General features: G+C 43.4%; 1 protein-coding gene across 4 annotated transcripts in view; it reads left to right on the forward strand.

Moving 5' to 3' along the window:
* Nucleotides 1–21,590, forward strand: part of TSPAN4 (tetraspanin 4) — a 732,067-nt gene that overhangs the window by 61,067 nt on the left and 649,410 nt on the right. Inside the window, exon 1 of one of the 4 annotated variants that reach the window (XM_075326923.1) lies at nucleotides 3,773–3,793. The exons of the other annotated variants lie outside the window; for them this stretch is intronic. The gene's annotated coding sequence lies outside the window, so the exon portion shown is untranslated. Of the gene's footprint in view, nucleotides 1–3,772; nucleotides 3,794–21,590 lie in introns of those variants that run through there. 4 annotated transcript variants of the gene reach the window in all.

Genomic DNA, 21,590 nt, shown 5'->3' on the forward strand with positions numbered 1-21,590 from the left:
CTGCCTGCGATGTTTTTTGCTCCGGCAAAAAAACCCGCATTGCGCCGCATCCAGCCGCTGCGGCGCATTTTCAATGCATGCCTATTGACGCCGGATGCGGCGCGATGCGGAAAAAACGCATCCGGCCGCCGCATGCGGCTTCTTCCACTGCGCATGCTCAGTAGCGTGCCGCAACCGGAAAAAAACGGACCGGCCGCATGTAAAAACTTATGCAAAGGATGCGGTGTTTTCGCCGCATCCGTTGCATAGGTTTCACAGCCGGATTGAGCCGCAGTGCTCAAACCGGATGTGTGAAAGTAGCCTAACAGCAGGATGCTGCCTCCACCTTGTGTGACAGTGGGGATGATGTTTTCAGGGTGATGTGCAGCGTTAGTTTTCCGCCACATCACCCTGCAAGAAGAGAGGGAGCACTTTCTCCCCATCTCCGCCACTGCCTGTCTCTGCGTATATCGCATTGTACTAAGATTACATGTGAGTGCAGTGCGATGTTTCACATTCTCCCATAGACTTGTATGGGCGTGCATAAGCCGAGACTCGCTGCCAAATGCAGCATGCTGCGATTCAGTCAGCATGCCGCTATGGCATGAGAAATCAATCGCAGATGGAGACTGCCCCATAGTTTTGCGCTAGAGTGAGAGCAATCCGATGTATCGGATTGCACTCGTCAGTGCAAAACGCAAATGGAACCATACCCTAAATGTGAGCCTTTGTGGTAAATGTACTTATCATTTCCAAGGACTGCTGGCAGAGAATAGGTGCATTGTTTATATTCAGGCTATTTACCCTAGAAGTCATTGCTTAGATTGGAAGCAATTGAATTAATTTATTTGATGAAAGCGTCACAAGTTATATACAAGAATGCAGCTAGTGAATTGCAGGTTGGCTGTTGGGGTCCTCACAATTGCCCGATATTGTTTATCACGCTTTTTTTTTTTTACCATGTCTGTAGTTACTGTCCACATTAATGATCAGTTTGGCCATGTTCACGTGTAGTATCAGTGCTGCATTTTTTTTTTTTGCTTTTCACCTAGGTTTGTCTGCACCAAAGTACACAATACAATTTTCTCTTAGTGCATTTTTACAGGGTTTTTTTTGTTACATTTTCTTCTTTCTATAATGTATTTTTGGTGCAGATGTGAAGCAGTGTTTTTTAACACATTTCTCTTAGTACAAAGTGTTTTTATTTTATACTTAAAAACGCGAAATTATTTTTTATGTGTTTTTTCAGGCTCCACAGAGAAACCTATAGAGAATAAACACATCAAAAAAAGTGCAACAGCTCACATGTCCAGTAATCATACGATAGAACAGATCCTGCAGAGATCTGTTGGCAAAAAAGTTTTGCAAACACAACTTTTTTGTCTGTTGGTTAATAACTGTTTTGTCCAGTATTGGTTTTTACATTTGAGTCTTTGGCGAATGGATCCGGTAACAGATTGCTATTTATCTTCCATGAGAAAAGGATCCTGTAAGCACAAAATGGATCCTTTATAAATTAAAGAAAAGTGGATGGCTTAATAGCAATGCATTAACGGATCTGTTCTCCATAGACTCCAATGTTAAAAAAAAAAAAAAAAAACTGGTCCTGCAGAAACAAAAAAGTTGTGTTTGTAGAACTTTTTTTTGCCAATGGATCTCTGCAGGATCTGTTCTAACAGATGATTACTGGACACGTGAGCTCAGCCTTGAAAGCACAGTAGGCAGGAGTTTTCATTAAGTTGCATCCACTTTACTTGGATATTTTAAACGCAACAAAAAATGCAAGGGGAAGATTTTGCAGTATTTACACTATGTAGGAAAATGGCCTTCAATATTGAAATGCTCCTCGCATTCCTCATGTCTAATTATGATTCCGCCACTGGGTGGACACATGTCGCTACTTCAATTAAAAGACCCCACATAGACTTATAATTTTATTTATTTATTTATTTTATATACAGAATCTTGGAATTGCTGAAATGGCAATTTTTTTAATAAGGCATTTAAAGGTTAATCCCGTAATCCGAAGGATACCCCTGTCCATTAAACTTGAACTGCCTATCTTGAAGAGTGTAGCGTTATATATGCATGGAGCGAATGGACCTCCACTCCAGTCATGATCTACGGGGCTGCCGGAAATAGCCGAGAGCTGTCGTCTGTACTCTGCTGTCCCAGCCAGTTCCATAAACAATGACTGGGTTGGTGGTCAAACATGAACATCTCTGTGCCATTCCTTATGTATTATAAAGCAGTTATGCTTGTTCAGATTTCTCTGAATTTGGTGTGCAGCTTTCACTTTATATAGATTGTGTATTTTTTAGCTAGCACCCTGTTCACATTTGCAATGGTGTTCCAGCAGTCTTTTTGATTTGTTATTCTAAACAAGTGTCACGAATGTGTCACGGCGGTATCTCAGCCAGCTGACAATCCAGTAGCAGTGAGTGTTAGAATACTCCAGAGATTAGCAGCACATATTGTTATCTGACAGTTCTGGCAGCAGCGGACTCTATGACCCTGGGAAACTGGCAGTTTTTCCTCTCAGTTGCCAGCCTCTGACTTCCTTTATAAAGCTCCTCCTGGGGTGTTTTGGGTGTGGTTTATATTTGTTCCTGACTGTGGTCTGCAGCGGTCATCTCCTCTTGTTCCAGATATTTCTGTGGTAGCTGCTCCTAAGATGTGTTTGACTTTTGCTATCAACTTGGGCTCAGATGATAGCACTTGTGTTTCCTTTGTATTGTTTCCTATTCTCTCCCTTCGCGTTAGTGGTGTTGACAAAGAGTTCATACCCTCCATCCTTACTTAGGGCCCAGATCAGGATTTGCCTAAGGTGAGGTATCCAGCTCGGTGACAAGTGCAGAACCTGTATAGGGTTGGTGAGGGTGAGCTGCAGGTTGTTGTCAGGGGTCACCACTTCCCCCTTTTGCTAGTGATAGGGCATTCCTTTCCCCTTCCCTTTGTATTGTACTATATGGCCGGTATAGCTTCTATCCCCGGCTGTGAAAACAAGACTCCCCTGGGTCCCAGTGATGGGGAATTAATGCAGAAAGTGTGTTTGGAAGATTGTTTAACACTTCATCATACAATGAATAATTTCTATTTACTAAAACAAAAAAATATCCTTTAATGAAGAGTGTATGATATTCATGTACAAATGATTAAGTCTCTGCATTTCTGAGGACTAAGCACCAGGCGTTCTCCCTGCTATTATATATGACTGTGCTGAGTGCTGTCACATTACACTAAATTATGATACCGGCCGCAGAATCAATGCTGACCTTCAGTGTTATGCAGGACTGTAAAATCCCAGATTGTAGAGAATAAATACTCCTAGTTTCCCGTCACTTTTGGATATGACTTCTTCCAGCACACTTGTTACTGATGATCTATGTGACACTTTAATTTGCTCCGCAGTAACCTTTTTCGGATCATTGTCTGGTCATGATAATGTTAACCAAAAAGACAAGGGAGAAAAAAAACCTTTATTCTCATAAAGCAAGATGTCTCCGCTTTTATTTTTCTATCCCTTTTATGTTGCTGCTATTAGAGGACACTTGTTCATGTGTTTAGAATCAGAAGACAATTACTCCAGGGCTTTCTAGAAGTTCTTTTTTTGGATCTGCGTCTGACCCCTTCCGTTCAGTGCTCTGGCATTAAACCGGGCAATGAACTCTTTTCTTCCGTTCACCCCTCCTGAAAAACCACATGCCTTTTATAGTTTCTGCAGTCTTCTCATGTCACTGCTTCAGGATCATCAACAGAATCAAAGTCGCTGTGGATTGTATACCCACCCGGCAGATCACGGGCCACTCTAAAGGTAAGGCTAATTTAAAGAAGGGCGAAGAATTATTTAATCATGGGTGAATATATTTTACGTGATGTCTTACCTGTGCTGTCACTTGTGAGCAAATTGTTTGATTAGTTCACATTGGGGTAAGATGTACTTTGCACCCTAAGGCTATGTGCCCACGCTGCGGATTTACCGCGGATTTTGCCGCGGATTTACCGCAGATTTTCCGAAAATCTGCAGCAGCGGCACTTCCAAGCCATTTCAATGGCATTTTGGAAATGCTGTGTCCATGCTGCGGATTTTTCTGCGGCGGATTTGCCGCGGATTTTCATCCGGAAAAATCTGCAGCATGTCAATTATTGTTGCGGATTTTGGTGCGGATTTTGGGTATAGAATGGGGAAAAAAAAAAAAAAATCCGCGGCAAATCCGCGGCAAAAATAAGGTGCGGATTTGCCGCGAAAGTCGCGGATTTTCATGCGGAAAAATCCGCAGGTACATTCTACCGTGGACACATAGCCTTAAGTGCAATTAAGGGGTCTTACATCCATCGAGATTTGGGGTGGAGGGGTATGCATTTTGTAAAAATAGGAACCTAAGGTTTGGTGCTGTGAGCTTGGAGTTACCACTAATAACTTATATAGTGAAACCTTATCTAAGCTACATGTTTAAGTGCACTTTTCATGATAGGGAAACATTATTATTACATAAAGAGATGGACAATAATCCATCTCCTGCTTTTAATTGCAATGATAATGATTTCCTCATCCAGGCAGTGTCATTTCTGATTTCTATTTATTCACTTTTGCGCAGCTCTCCATACTGTTCCAGCTGTACCTCCTTTTTTTTTTCATGAGTACTATATTTTTTCACTTAGGTTTATTCCCTGTGCCATAATTGTATATAATCATTTTCAGCATACATTGCAATCGCAGTACATGCAGTTATAATAAGCATATAATTTCCTACCCATCTGTGATCTTTAAGTGGCGCTAAAATTCAGCACCAAATTTTTTATTTTTTTTTAAAGGCTCCATGAATGTAATTTGCAATTAATTCACTTAGGTTTGCTATGTTTTTGCTTGCTCTGCTTTGCATTTCTCCGGAGGAATATATGGAAAGGCAAAAAGTAGTCAGTTGTGTAATTGCAGAGCAAAAGCATCAGGTCTGTAGCTGACAGTGAAGCTTCGGTTTTGATTGACATGGACTATTTTGTCGGCAAATGTAAAATCCTATCATCTTTGCTACTTTACTGCAATATACTGGGCTTTACTGACATAATAGCCGGTGATACATTTAGCCGGCGCCTATAGTACAGCCTGCTCTCCTGCACAGATTTCTTGGTGTCAGAAGAGCATGCTTTCTCCAGATAATGCCCCAGCAGGTTTTCCTAGGAGATGTTGCCTCCGAAGCTGCCTTGAAAGCTGATTACACAAGAACTAGGTTGAGCAACCTGCGATGAGACACTACTACTAAACTACAACTGTCAGGGCATGCTGGGAGTTGCAGTTTTACACCAGCTGGGGGCTGCACATTGCCGTTTTATGCACTAGAGTGCAAAAATTAAATTCCACCATTTATGTAAAGTAAAAAAAATTAGATGGGTATTCCATAGGATGTGCCATAGGAACCTGAGAGCCAGATGTGCCTCTTGAAAATAATAAGGAGCTCTCTTTATTAGCCCCTTAATACCTTTATTAAGACCCCCTTATCATTCGTAAGTGTTGCTGCATTGTATTTAAAACTGTTTAACGCCTGCGTATGCGTACCCAGACTAGTCTGTGACTGCTGTCAGTCATTCCACGAGCACACTAGTATGCCTACTAACTCATGATTGACACATGCTGAGGTCCAAGTCATGCTACCTGTACTAAACATTTTGAAATACACTGCATCAATGCTTAATGACAGTGCAGGGATACTTAAAGGGAATCTGTCAGCAGATTTTTGTTACCTTATCTAAGAGCAGCATGATGTAGGCAAAGAGATTCTGCATCTATCGATGTATCACTTAGATTACTGGCTGCAGCTGTTCTGACATAATCACACATTTTATTTTTTGTATGTCATAGAGCTCTAGGAGCTTCCCCCACCCACACCAGGCTTTCAGTGTACATTTCCATAAACAGAAGCTGCTAATCACAGAGGGTGGTGGAGTCGGACTACAGTTCACGCCTGCTGAGACCCACTAATGGTAAAGCTAAGAGGCTTAAGCTAACATTGCAGGTAAACAGAAGCATGAAAAAAGCAGTAAAAAACCAACTTGTGCACATAGCCATATCAGTATTCTTGAATGCTGTATATGAGGGCTCTTTCCCCCTTTAATAACAGAGACAGGGATAAGAAGGACAGACAGGCAGACAGAGGCGGGAATAACTAGCTAAACCAACCCCACCTATTAGATATTCTGCAGCACCTCTCATCAAATAACAGTGCATTTCACAAACTTTACTTGCCTGTATTTCTGAAACTATACATCCGATCTCACAACTAAAGGTATGTATACAATCAGCATGATAGCGCCAGTATAGCACTGGCATTAGTTTATATAGGAAAATCCTGGTGGTTGGTCCTCTTTAGGTGAATAAACCAGAGATCCACTATGACAGTGATTCCACAAAAACTGCACATTTACCTTTTCCTAGCCAATAAAATTTCCTGTTCTGCCCATTGAAAAACTATTATAATTGGGAAAAAAGCATCAAACCAGAATTTTGCAATATGAATGAATTTTGTAAAATAAATCAACAGGAAATTAATTATTCACATGTGAATGATAAACAAGGCCGTGGCTCGACAAAGGAGCGTAACGGAATTTTTGGGGGACTCAGGATAGGAAAAGGTTAAATGGATTTTTCACCCCTTTCCATTCCTTTGCCTTCAAAGTAATCCCTTCTGGTGAGACGACTTCCCATCCATCGGTCACTTTACCCTGCATCTAAATGATGGCTTTAGCGGTATGGGCAGGATGTCATCTTTACTAGTCCCGCTAGAGGCCATCAAAGTGGGGGGCACTGGGGTGACGGGGATTCGAAGGAGTAAACAACACTTCCTTCTATTTTTCGTAACGATTAGGGATTAGGGATGATCAAATACTTCGATTATTCGGCTTCGCGAATATTTTCCGAATACCTCGCCGCTATTCGACTATTCGATGCGCAATGTAAGTCTATGGGAAGCCCGAATAGTTCCGAATAGTTGTTATTCGGGTTTCCCATAGAATTACATTGCGCATCGAATATTCGCAAATAGTTGAATAGCGGTGAGATATCCGGAAAATATTCGCAAAGCCGAATAATCGAAGTATTCGATCATCCCTAGTTACAATCCCTTGATTCTGCCCACTTTTGAAGGAGAGATGGAAAGCCTCTTTAACTAAGGCTATCTTGATGCATATTGAAACACTTAGATCCTTCAGACGTATTCATTACCAGAGGCAAGTGACTGGGAGCTTGGGGGGACCTTGGCCTCACCAATATTTTCAGGGTTTTTTTCTTCATATAGTATGTATTTGACAAACAAGAGAATTAACAGCAAATATACAAGCGTTTCATATCACGCCGTTAAATCTCCAATGCCCTTCTTGCTGTAATGCAAAATATTAAAAAGATGTTGTCAGGCAGGGCAGTGGTTTAGTTTCCTGACACTTTATTAAAATGTGAACTGTATTTCAGATTGTAATCTTGCACTGAGCAGGGAAGGAGATGTAACACGTATTTTCCTTCCACTGCAAACCATTTTTTATAGAAGTCTTCAGCAGAAAGAAAAGAGCTGGAGCCTCCAACACTTAATGTCATCTCTGAACCAGATCTCCTGACGGGCAGCAACAATTTGTGATGTCAACATGACTTGAATTCAGAAACCTACTAATGTAATCTGTAATTCTGTGCGAGACGGGGCACTACTTTTATGTAATAGCTGATAGACGACATTTAATGCCGGGAAACCTCAGATACAGAGTGAAATGGAATCCTAATTAAGTAATATGTTGTATGGAAATAACACCTGAGACTAAGGCTATGTGTCCACGGTAGAATGTTGCTGCGGATTTTTCTGCATGAAAATCCGCGACTTTCGCGGCAAATCCGCACCTTTTTTTGCCGCGGATTTACCGCGAAATTGCCGCGGATTTTGATGCGGATTTTTTTTTTTCCCCATTCTATAGCCAAAATCCGCAACAATAATTGACACGCTGCAGATGTTTCCGGATCAAAATCCGCGGCAAATCCGCTGCGGAAAAATCCGCAGCATGGACACAGCATTTCCAAAATGCCATTGAAATGGCTTGGAAGTGCCGCTGCTGCAGATTTTCGGAAAATCCGCGGCTTTTCCGCGAGAAATCCGCGGTAAAATCCACGCATTTTCCGCAGCGTGGGCACATAGCCTTAAAGGGAACCTGTCACCAGTTTTTTCCCTATTAAACCAAAAATCTCACCTTCTGCAGCTCCTGGGCTGCATTCTAGGAAGGTGCACCTTGTTGCTGGCCCCCCTTGCAGACCCCTAAAAGAACTTTATAAAATCTTACCTTTTCCTATGCAAATGAGTTTGGTGGCCAGATGGGCGGTCTCTAATTCCGCTTCTGTCCCCCCTCTTGCTGCTGTTCGCCATCCCCCAGTGATGATTTACATGGAAGACGGCGCCCCGTCATCATCCACACTGCTTGAGTCTTGCGCAGGCACATTTCACTATGCCCCTGTCTCGGGGCTGAGTATAAAGTTTCCCTCGCGCGAGCGCCGGTGATGTAGTTGCGCAGATGCGAGATTATGGGCGGGTATGAGGATGACACTGGTGAGGTCATATACAGTTAGGTCCAGAAATATTTGGACAGTGACACAATTTTCGCGAGTTGGGCTCTGCATGCCACCACATTGGATTTGAAATGAAACCTCTACAACAGTATTCAAGTGCAGATTGTAACGTTTAATTTGAAGGTTTGAACAAAAATATCTGATAGAAATTGTAGGAATTGTACACATTTCTTTACAAACACTCCACATTTTAGGAGGTCAAAAGTAATTGAACAAATAAACCAAACCCAAACAAAATATTTTTATTTTCAATATTTTGTTGCGAATCCTTTGGAGGCAATCACTGCCTTAAGTCTGGAACCCATGGACATCACCAAACGCTGGGTTTCCTCCTTCTTAATGCTTTGCCAGGCCTTTACAGCCGCAGCCTTCAGGTCTTGCTTATTTGTGGGTCTTTCCGTCTTAAGTCTGGATTTGAGCAAGTGAAATGCATGCTCAATTGGGTTAAGATCTGGTGATTGACTTGGCCATTGCAGAATGTTCCACTTTTTTGCACTCATGAACTCCTGGGTAGCTTTGGCTGTATGCTTGGGGTCATTGTCCATCTGTACTATGAAGCGCCGTCCGATCAACTTTGCGGCATTTGGCTGAATCTGGGCTGAAAGTATATCCCGGTACACTTCAGAATTCATCCGGCTACTCTTGTCTGCTGTTATGTCATCAATAAACACAAGTGACCCAGTGCCATTGAAAGCCATGCATGCCCATGCCATCACGTTGCCTCCACCATGTTTTACAGAGGATGTGGTGTGCCTTGGATCATGTGCCGTTCCCTTTCTTCTCCAAACTTTTTTTCTTCCCATCATTCTGGTACAGGTTGATCTTGGTCTCATCTGTCCATAGAATACTTTTCCAGAACTGAGCTGGCTTCATGAGGTGTTTTTCAGCAAATTTAACTCTGGCCTGTCTATTTTTGGAATTGAATGGTTTGCATCTAGATGTGAACCCTTTGTATTTACTTTCATGGAGTCTTCTCTTTACTGTTGACTTAGAGACAGATACACCTACTTCACTGAGAGTGTTCTGGACTTCAGTTGATGTTGTGAACGGGTTCTTCTTCACCAAAGAAAGTATGCGGCGATCATCCACCACTGTTGTCATCCGTGGACGCCCAGGCCTTTTTGAGTTCCCAAGCTCACCAGTCAATTCCTTTTTTCTCAGAATGTACCCGACTGTTGATTTTGCTACTCCAAGCATGTCTATCTCTCTGATGGATTTTTTCTTTTTTTTCAGCCTCAGGATGTTCTGCTTCACCTCAATTGAGAGTTCCTTAGACCGCATGTTGTCTGGTCACAGCAACAGCTTCCAAATGAAAAACCACACACCTGTAATCAACCCCAGACCTTTTAACTACTTCATTGATTACAGGTTAACGAGGGAGACGCCTTCAGAGTTAATTGCAGCCCTTAGAGTCCCTTGTCCAATTACTTTTGGTCCCTTGAAAAAGAGGAGGCTATGCATTACAGAGCTATGATTCCTAAACCCTTTCTCCGATTTGGATGTGAAAACTCTCAGATTGCAGCTGGGAGTGTGCACTTTCAGCCCATATTATATATATATATATATATATATATATATATATATATATATATATATATATATATATATATATATATATTTGTATTTCTGAACATGTTTTTGTAAACAGCTAAAATAACAAAACTTGTGTCACTGTCCAAATATTTCTGGACCTAACTGTACAGCGCCGCCCATAATGTTGTGCCTGCGTAAATACATCACTGGCGCTCGCGCGAGGGAAACTTTATGCTCAGCCCCACAATAGGGGCACAGCAAAATGCGCCTGCGCGAGACTCCAGCAGCATGGATGATGACGGGGGCGGCATCATCCATGTAAATCATGACTGGGGGACGCGAATAGTGGCAGGAAGGGGAGACAGGAGCCGAATTAGAGCCCGCCCATCTGGCCAACCAAACTCATTTGCATAGAAAACAGTAAGATTTTATAAAGTTCTTTTAGGGGTCTGCAAGGGGGGCCAGCAACAAGGTGTACCTTCCTAGAATGCAGCCCAGGAGCTGCAGAAGGGGATATTTTTGGTTTAAGAAACAGGGAAAAAACTGGTGACAGGTTCCCTTTAAAAGTCCAAGTGGGATGTGGCGGTGAAGGGGAGGATAAAACAGAGCGCAATTTTTTTGCCTATTTGGAAAAGCGACTGTTATTTATTTATTTATTTATTTATTTAAATTGATACTACCAGGAACACTTGGTTCCGTCTGGAGGACAGCTTTTTTTTTAAAGTTTAACCTTTCTCGTGCCACAAAAATATATATGTTTTTTACCTTTTGTAAATGCCATTGTTCTCCTTAATCTGGCATTGTTTACTTTTTGTTCCTGTGACTCAGCGCTCCTGAGATTTAGTCCCCTCTTCCCTTTACGTAAATCTCATCTTTCATCCATTTGGGTGTTGTTCTAAAGACTCTAATACAGAAGAGTTGATGACTACACCCACTTGGCTAAAAAGGCTAGGTTTACATACAGGGAGGAGACTGCGATGTCTCAGTAGTGAAGCAGCAGAGAAAAAAACAAAATAACACTCCAGACTTTTTTTTTTCTTTTGCCATAAAGACTACATGGATCTCACCAAGCAAAAGCAGGGGGACATCTGTGCTGCAGCGGTTGAGAGTTTTCTTTTTACTTGTAATGTTTTTTTTCCCCATGCAAGATTTGACCACTAACTTAACCCCTTAGTGATAGAGCCAATTTTGCCTTACAGGGGCGAGCTAACATTCAATGCCCATAGTCATCGGCGATGCTGCGCATACCTGTGTCTTTTGTCACCGCCTCAGACACCGGGTTTAGGCTCAGTGCACATGATCAGAAGCCCCAGCACTTATCATATAATCAAAGAATGGTACAGTTAGAAGGGACCTCAAGGGCCATCGGGTCCAACCCCCTCCAAGTGTAGGCTTTCCTAAATCATCCCAGCTATATGTTTATCTAGTTTTCGCTTGAAGATTTCTATTGATGGAGAGCTCACTACCTCCCGTGACAGCCTGTTCCACTCTCTGACTGCCCTCACTACCTCCCGTGGTTGCCTGTTCCACTCTCTGATTGCCCTCACTCTCAAAGTTTTTCCTAATGTCTAATCTGAATCTCCTTCCTTTAAGTTTCATCCCATTGCTTCTTGTACTTCCTTGTGCTAATGACAATAGGGTAGTTCACTCTGCACTGTGACTTCCTTTCAGATATTTGTAGACCGCTGTTAAGTCTCCTCTCAGCCTTCTCTTTTTCAAACTAAACATCCCTAGTTCTCTTAGCCGTTCTTCATATGACATGGTTTGTACACCTTCTACCATTTTGGTGGCTCTTCTGTGGACTTGCTCCAATATATCAATGTCTTTCTTGAATTGGGGCAAGTCATGCGCACTAGACCTCTCCAGTCGTGCGCACTAGACCTCTCTGATGCGGCACCTGTACATGCAGCTTCAAACTGCGCATGACCAGAAGTCCGGGGATCATGCGCACTGACCCCAAACCCAGTGTCTGAGGCGGTGAAAACGGACACAGGTAGGCACATCACCACTGATTGCAATGGGCATTGAATAGCATGTGGGTGTGCTACATGCTAAGAAGGCGGACTCGTCAGGGGAACTAACGCCCTTCCGACTAGTCCCTGCCCTCATTTTCATATCATAAAGGATTTTTATAAATACTTTTTGTAAAGATCCCTTTTATCTATGCTACTATATACAGGGACAGTTAGGCAGGGATTAGCAATATACACCCAGAACTGCTCGTGGCTCTGGGTGAATATTGCACCTGACTGGTTCACTTTAATACCATTTTATTTTTTATTATTATTATTATTATTATTTCCATAGAACTATTTGATTGCTTTATATTCCATTTTTTGCATTTCAGTATGAATTTTTTTTTTATTTATATTTTATAGTGTTCACCAGTTATAGTTATAGTTGTTCTGGACGTTACATTACCAGTTATGTATACATTTTTCACTCAATAGCTGCATTTGTACTAGTGAAATATTTTTTTTATGTTTTATTTAGTGTTCATTTTACATTGTAACAAATTTGACTAAATTTTTTTGCGTTTAAATTTTTACATACTCCTAGTACGGGACTTGAATATTTTTCCCTTTGATCGCTGGTCTCCCAGCCTGTGTTACTTTTATACTGTGGTACATGAGACCTGTTCGTTTTAAACTGACAAAACCTTTTACAGCATGTTTGTGGCAGGGCCTAACATTCCTTGGCCTTGGATTGAATTGGAAACTCTCAGGTCCCGCGATCATTGGGTCCCAAGAGTGAGCCCTATTCCTCTTATAACCATCTAGATTCTGTTGATGTGGTTGACAGCGGCATCTAAGGGGTTAGCCACAATGGGTGGTAAACCTGATTATGGACGATGTATATGGCAGCTGCTGATTTTAGCCTGTCGAAGGGCGCTGTTTACTTAAAAGGGTGGTTCACCCATATTTATTATTTGGTAGATCGATATTATATTGAGAAACAAAGATTCTCTCAAATACCTTATGTTGGCAATAGTGCCTGTGAGAGGCGCTATTGCAGACCGCTGTTCCCCGCTCCATGACCCCCGGGCTCTGTGACCTCGGAGATCCTGTGGCGCCACGTCAAGTTCCTGACACCGCAGCCGGCCGCAGTGTCCGTGAGTGATGGACTGTGGGCGGTGTTTCACCGCTCGTCACAGCCAGTCATCACCCTCCTCCCTTCTCCCTCACAGTAGAGCGCTGCAAGCAGGAGACACGCTGAGCTGTGACAAGCTGTGAAACACCGCCCACAGCCCAGTCACTCAGGAAGACTGGGGCCGCCGCGGTCATGTCACGTGATCAGGAACTTGACGTGACGTCACTGGATCCCCGAGGTTACGGAGCCCGGGGGTCAGGCGAGGGGAACAGCGGACTGTAATAGCGCCTCTCGAAGGCACTATTGCCAACATAAGGCATTTGAGAGAAACATTGTTTCTCAATATAATATCGATCTAGAAAATAAAAAATATGGGTGAACCACCCCTTTAATTCTTAGATCCATAAAAAGGTGTTTTTTAGGGGTTAAATCTATCCTCTGATTATACTGTACTTTAAAATGTATAAGTAGCTGCAAAAGACTTAGTTTTTGCATTTGATGCCACCTGCTGAAGTTTTGTGCTGCTGATTTACAGGCCTCCTTATTTGTCATGTAATATGGCTACAGCGGGCAGAAAGCGTAAAGGCAAAACTCACGATAGGTAATGAAAAGTTGAGTTGAGAAAGATTTTGCTTTGATTAATAATGCTCACAAATGGCAATAAAATGTATGTATTTGTCAAACAGCCTCACAGACCCTCTAAATCAGCTGGGAGTTGATTGCGCTATATCCGCTTGCTTGTCTTTCTCCAAAACAGAAAAAGATTGTGTGTTAAATTTTTATTGTGGAGGTGCGGTGCTTAATACTGGAATCGGCTAATGGGAATTATCAACTCTGCTTCAGGAGGAAGAGGTTCTTCCTGGTAGATTTGTATCTGGATCCCCGGTTAAGTGGAACAATTGTTTTACTTAGTCTGTCACTGTTCTCTCAACAAAAATGACATAAATCTATAGTACAAATGAATATAACAAACAAAACAAAAAATATATCTTATCAGAGAAATCTGCTTCTTTCTCCACTTACAAGCCTCTTCTTCCACTTTCCTCTGCCTCAGGAACTCATGATACACTCTGGGTAAAATAAATTGCTTAAGTCCATCTTGCTCTAGACTAGTGATGGGCGGACGCGCAGATAACCAGGACCAACAGGTCTAACTGGATTAAAAAAAAAACAACCCAGTTCCAGCCCGGGATTGGTCCCGGATATCTGGACAGACGCCGGTCCCTATATAAGTCTACGGGATCTTAATCCAGCAATTAAAAATGGTGGTAGAAGGAATAGGGGGACAGGAGCAAGTGGGCTATACTTACTGAGACTGCAGCGCAGCTGTAACTTTTGTACCTTTTTGTACCTTTTTGCTTTTGTAGTTATGTTGTGATTATAAGCAGTCAGACACGCTGTCACTCAGCGTGGGGGTGCGTCTGACTGGAACCAATCACAGACGCCGGTGGGCGGGGAACGCAGGGCATATTCAATGAAGGTAGTGAGTGGCCCCGGAAGTGAATGAGTGGACTGGAAGCAATTACAGCCGCGCCGGAGCCTCGGTAAGTACAGCACGCTTGCTTTATTATTTTTTTTTTTCTTTATTTTTCCCTTTTTTTATGTATTACCCGAGTTCGAGATCAACACCTGGAATTCCCTAAGAATTCTGGGCCCGAGCCTGGCACTCAGGTCCTTTGAACCCATGCAGGTCTGAACTTTTACAGTCCGGGTCCGCCCATAACTACTCAAGACGAGACTGAGCGCCAGCACAGTGACGTATCAGGGTACATAGCATATTAAAGTCTATAGAGGCGCAAAGTGAGAGGCAATAAAACAGATTTGTGCAGATTTTGGCTACCTTATCCCAGTAGTGGTGTCATAGCTACACTGCTCAATACTTCTGTATATCATCATCCAAGCTTCTGCCATTTCTTTGTGTGCTGCCTAAGGAATCAAGAGCAGGAATCTTATTGTGAGTGCAGTGTAAGGGAGACATCAGAACAGCTTGTCTCCATCCACTAGCTCAGAGAGAACTGGAAATAAGAGAGAGAAACTGTAGATGGGGAAACTGGTGAGAAATGCAAGCCATATAATGACCAGAATTAGTGTCTTTACTCGTATACACTTATTACAGCTTATCTGTAATGTTACCTGAAAGTAGAGCGACCCTTTAATTTACTTACTTTGCGGGAATCAGACACTTCAGTGTGACGCCCTGGCCTATCAGGTCGTCACAGGGTATTGTGCAATCTGCCCTTCTGCACAGTATCCACTCCTCCTTGGTTACGGATCCTGGTCCATTGGTGTTGCTAACAGCTTACCCAGTCAAAATCCTAGGAACACTTTACACCGAACCCATCAGACACATCATTGGGGGGCCTGAAGGGAATAGGGCCGCCCACATGGGGGGTTGGTAGGGAGAAGCGAGAAAGTGACAGAGAAGTGAAACAGGAGTGAAAGGAGTAGGAGGTGGCAAGTGACTCTCTAGGAGAGAGAGGTCACTGGCCCGGAGCAGGGCTCCTGAAGTTTACTAGGTGGCAGATGTTTGTCTCTGCCTGGTAGGAGCTGGAACCCCAGTCGCAGGGGATCGCTTCAAGGGTCACGGACTACCGAGGAGGGCGGCCTTGAGCCATCACCGGGCACTGGCCAGGGCACGACGGGGTGTTAGACTCTAGGCCGGGAAGTAGCTTCACGCGTCCCGGTAATTTACCCGACGGGGGTGAAGACTTCAAGATTCATCCCCAACCCGCTCCAAAATCCGGGTACTAGCGCACCGATGGGATAGGACTTTCCCAAACTACAGTCCACAGAAATCCTACGCATGAACCCAGAGAGCAAGCTCACTGTGTTAGCCATATGGATGAGCGGGACCCGAAAAGTTTCAAGCTTGAGGGTCCAACTAGTGAGAAGGTGCCACAGAAAATGCCACAGGCTAACAGCAACACCAAGGGCACGGATCCACACGTGCTCCCTCCATGCTGCAGCGGTGCTAAGAATTCTGGTTTACAAGCTGTCGGAGTGGTTATTCTTGGACTGAGTAAGTACGTTGAAAAGCCCCTTTTCGTCTACCCAACGGCACCCCATCCACCAACACCCAACGGGCCCCGGGGCACCACCCCCCTACCCACGGAGGGGTTAAACATCCTGCTGCTACACCATTGCCACCAGGCTCCCCAACAGCAGCAGTGGTCTCCTACATTACCACGCACCGTGTGTGGCGTCACGAACTTACATATCCCCTGTACATATCTATCCTCCGTCTTTTGAATTCGTGTGTCCGCGCGAACCCCCGGGTCCGGAGACCCCTCAAGCCACCGCGGCTCCGGATCCGAGCGGCTCGGCCGCTAGCACGGGGGCGGTACATCAGATTGTTTGCTGCATTGGGTGGGGGAGGGGTGTTATTTTTCTAACTAGTTCTCACACCAGTCATACTCTTACTCGCTCTTATTGTGAATGATGATAGAACTGAAGACTTTTTCTTTTGATCTTTGCTTGACAATAACTCAGAAGGAAGGTAAATGATTTATTTACAGATTAATTATTAAGACATTGTCAGTTACAGCTGTTAAAAACAAATGTTCAATAAACTTATTTTTACTCATTCTTTATCTTTTGTTTTCAGCAAGATAAAAGAAACATTGGTGCTGTCACTGCTCTTTAGTGGACGCTTCGTACATGGGTGTTTAAAATGTAATTTTCTCCCTATTGTTTCCAGCATTTTCAGTTTCATTTTAAAGGGAATCTGTCAGCAGGTTTTTGAAATCGAATTGGCATAATATAGGGGCAGAGAGCCTGATTCCAGCAATTTGCTAGAATTCTTGTTTTCTCTGCTGTACATGTAGGGGTGTTCACATTACTGAGCTATGTATTATCCCTCCCGCGGCCCTGACTGGCAGCTTCCTATGTACACTGACCATTGCCAGCAAGCTGCCTGTCATGGGTGACACAGTCATTTGGTTTCTGGCAATAGAAGGTCACAGCGTTTGGTTGCTCCAAATGCTCCCTGACTTTCTATTGTTACTCCTGTTACTCTTCATTATAATATTTTGTTTTCCTGCTGGATTTTCATCTCTTCCCCCTTTTGGACCCAGCAGAAGCTCGCTTTCCGCCCAGCTGCTGATCATCAGTATTCTCTTGATGCTTAAATGCTCCCTTCTTCCCTGGACTAGTGCTGGTAATATTGTTCAGTTAATTCTAGCTCTGGTTGCAAGCAGGTGGCGTGCTCTCATCTGTAGTATCGTTGCTGAAGCTTTGCTGAACTTCTGTCTAAGTCATCTGTGGATACGTAGTTGATGCTTTTCCCCTGTATGTCTTCCTTGTGTCTTCCTTTAGTGTCTAGTGGGGTTGACGAAGAGCTTATCCCACCCATTTCCTATTTAGGGTCCAGCACTGGGGATACCTAGGGTCAGGTATCCGACTCAGCGCATAGATGCGTACCCTATCTAGGGTGGTGAGGGACCCCAGGGACCAGCAGTAGGTTTGGTCAGGGGTCACCATCTCTCCCTTACCTAGGCACAGAAGTCCCCTTTCTTTCCCTTTTGCCGCTTGCTTGCTACTTCCCCATACCTAACATGACACTGCCAATCAATGGTGGGGGGGCAGGTCCAGTTTTAGACAAAGTTATCACATATTGCACAATCGCTCTCCACCATTTAAGGTACATTTAAGCTATGTGCGCACTTTGCATTTTTTCCTGCGTTTTGGCTGCGTTTACAACCGCACTGTCATTGACAAAATGCATACGTTCTGATTCCCCAGCAAAGTCTATGAGAATCATGCAAAATCTGAGCACACTATGCTTTTTGAAACGCAGCGTTTTGATTGTCAAAAATTTGTCAAAAACCATGCGTTTGAAGAAGCAGCATGTCAATTGTTTTTGCCATTTTGGCTGCGTTCTACACCCATTAAAAACAATGAGTTGTAGAAAATCGCTGCCAAAATGTGAAGCAGTGCGCTTGCATTGCATTATTGTTGCGATCCGCATGTTTTTTTTAACATAACAAAGGCAGCTCTTTCGTCTTTCTCTCTCTGTCGGTCTGTCAGTCTCTCTCTATGTCTCTATCTCTCTCTCTGTCCATGTCGGTCTCTCCCTCCCACCCCCTCTCTCATACTCACCGATCCATGATCACCGGCGCGGCGCTGCACGGCATTCACACTGTGGCGGCTTCTTCTCTTTTGAAAATGCCGGCCGCTCATTAATCCATTACGTATTCCCTTCTTCCCCCGCCCTCCTGCACCTATGATTGGTTGCAGTCAGACACTCCCCCACGCTGAGTGACAGCCATCTCACTGCAACCAATCACAGCTGCCGGTGGGCGTGTCTATATCAAGCAGTAAAAAAAAAAAAATAATTGGAAAAAAAAACGACGTGTGGTCCCCCCAATTTGGATACCAGCCAGGGTAAAGCCACACGGCTGAAGGCTGGTATTCTTAGGATGGGGAGCCCCACGTTATGGGGAGCCCCCCAGCCTAACAATATTAGCCAGCAGCCGCACAGCCCGGCTCACTGCAGTCACTCAGGGGATTTGCGATCACAGGTGAGTCCTTCACGTGCACTTCACTGTGCAGATTTATTTGTCTTTGGTTTTTTTCCTGCCCTTCTTTCAGGAGCCATAACGTTTTCATTTTTCATTCCTCATAGCCGTACGAGGGCTTGTGTTGTTTTTTTTTTGGTTTTTTTTTTGGTGACCAGTTGTACTTTTGAGTGACACCATTCATTCTACCATATAGTGTTCTGGAATACGGGAAAAAGATTACAAGTTCATTTAAATTGCCTAAAAATGCAATTCCTAATAGTTTTTTATTTACCATGTTACTATACGAGGGTAAAACTGACCAACTGACCTTGCAAGATGATTTTGCAGGTCAGTACGAGCACACATAAAACAAACGTATAGATTTTTTTTATTATTTAAGTAATCAAAAAAGATTCTGAAATTAAAAAAATAAATAAAATTTAAAAATAAAAGCAAATATATTTGCTTTTGTCGCCATTTAGGTCACTGACCATGGCTGAAGTTTAGCAGTGTGGCCGAGCATACACAGAGCTTACAGGCTGTTTTCAGTAGAGCCCTCTAAGCAGCGACTGAATTACTGGAGCGCGTGATGCCCACAGCTTCCCTGTCCCTGCGCTCATCCCATGCAGCTGCAGCATCAAAGAGTGTAGAGTTCAGGCCAGCGGCACAATATATTGCTGGTCTGAGCTGTCACTCTGCAGGAGCTCACCACCCCTGGAAGGCAGGGGAGCAGTACTTTCCCAAAGGTTAAACTTAAGAGAAAAACTTTAACATTCTTTTTTTTTTTTTTCATTTTTCTTTCTATTTCCTTTTTCCCCTTTCTTTATCTGCTTTCTTTCATTTAATTTTTGTCTTTTTTTTTTCTTTCTTTCTCCTTTTCTTTATTATGTTCTTTTCTTTTGTCTCTTTACTTTCTTCATTTTCTTTCTTTTCTGTTTTTATGCTTTTTTTGCTTTTTGCTTTGTTTCGTTACAGTTTTTTTCACATTTTTTTATTTTCAAGGGCTGTCATTTTTAGCTGGTGGAAAGGGAATAACTGCATGTAGTATGTGTAACATGACATAGTTGTTCATAAATCAAATACAATTTTAATTAAAAAATATATTGACCCAATTCAAAGCAAACAAGTGGCTAGCAATGGAGAATGAAGGCAAAGGCCGAGCAAAAGGGTGAAGGTTCTTTCTCACATAATAGCGGCGTCTGAGTCAGACAAAAAATGTATAAATTATACATTTTGCACATGTTCAGCATCTAAAGCAGGATAGTAAAGTCCTGCACGCAATGTGTGCATTAATTTGTATAGCAGTTGACTTGAAGTATTCTTCATTGACTTCTTCACATAAACCCTTTCCCATCGCTGACATTTTTTAGGTTTGCTCTTTAGTTTTTTCCTCTCTTTCTTCAAAGAGCAATTCTCCTCCTCCTCATCCTCCCTCCTACCTTCCTTTCTTCCCTTCTTCCTTCCCTTCTTCCTTCCCTTTTTCCTTCCTTCCCTTTTTCCTTCCTTCCTTCTCTTTTTCCTTCCTTCCCTTTTTCCTTACTTTCCCTTTTCCTTCCTTCCTTCCTTCCTTTCCTCCTCCGCCTCCTCCTCTTCCTCCTCTTCTTCCTCCTCTTCTTCCTCCTCCTTCTCCTCTTCCTCCTCCTCTTCCTTTTTCCTCTTCCTCCTCTTCTTCCTTCCTTCCTTCCTTCCTTCCTTTCTTTCTTTCTTTCTTTCTTTCTTTCTTTCTTTCTTTCTTTCTTTCTTTCTTTCTTTCTTCCTTCCTTCCTTCCTTCCTTCCTTCCTTCCTTCCTTCCTTCCTTCCTTCCTTCCTTCCTTCCTTTCTTTCTTTCTTTCTTTCTTTCTTTCTTTCTTTCTTCCTTCTTCCCTCCCTTACTCCCTCCATCCCTCCATCTTCCCTCCCTCCTTCCTTCCCTCCATCTTCCCTCCCTCCTTCCTTCCCTCCCTCCTTCTCCTCAGGACAAGTTGCAATTTTAATTGAGACTTTTCTTTTTAGCATATTGTGTACTTGTAAGTGGCAAAACAAATTCCATATTTCGCAGAATCGTGAAAAAATACCATTTTTCCATTATATTTTTAAACTATGCTAATATTTGGTAAAAAAAAATGACCTCGCAACATGACTTTACAGGTCAGTACTATTACTATAATATAATAACCTTTTCATGGAACCTGTTGATGGAAAAATCAATGAGGGACTTGTTTTTTGCATGGTGAGCTGACTGTTTTATCGATATCACTCTCGGTACTGTAACGCCCCTGAAGCCATCAGGGTGCTACAAGGTTCTGCATCGCCACAAGAATGCAGGGCCTACCCCCTAGGGTCCCGGGAGACCAGTGCCGGTAACAACAAAAACCCAGGTAATCACAGTTTTCCCCAACAATCCCCCATACAATGGTACATAGCTGGGGTTGGACCAATGGACGTCCGCCTAGAGGTGGAGCCAATCCAGTCCACCAGTTGACCAGGTGGGAGGGGCAGACATTGAGTACAGAGTAGAGGGAGAGGAGTGAAGGTGGACGTGAGGAGACGTTCTGACGCGGGTTAACCGTAACCTGGTACCCAGGAAAGTAGTTGCCGGTGGAGTACTGACTGGGTACAGGACCCTAGGACAGGAAAGAGCTCCAAGCCGACCTGTTAACACCTGTACAGCGAGGGGACCATCAAGGACCTTGCAGACCCTAAAAATCCGAAGACTCAGTAGCAAAGGGAAAACTGGGGACAGGACCAGAGACTCCAACCCCACAGGGTTCACGCTACCGTCAGGTGGACAGAAGCGAACAAACCACAGACCGGGGACCCCCAGTTGCTCTACGCCATGGGGACCCATTTACCAGAGACAGGTGCAGGGGAAGAAGGTACCAGAGTACTAAACTGGCACTGGGACGAAGGGGACCTG

Source organism: Anomaloglossus baeobatrachus, chromosome 10 (genome assembly GCF_048569485.1).
Source record: "Anomaloglossus baeobatrachus isolate aAnoBae1 chromosome 10, aAnoBae1.hap1, whole genome shotgun sequence".
Classification (NCBI taxonomy): domain Eukaryota; kingdom Metazoa; phylum Chordata; class Amphibia; order Anura; family Aromobatidae; genus Anomaloglossus; species Anomaloglossus baeobatrachus.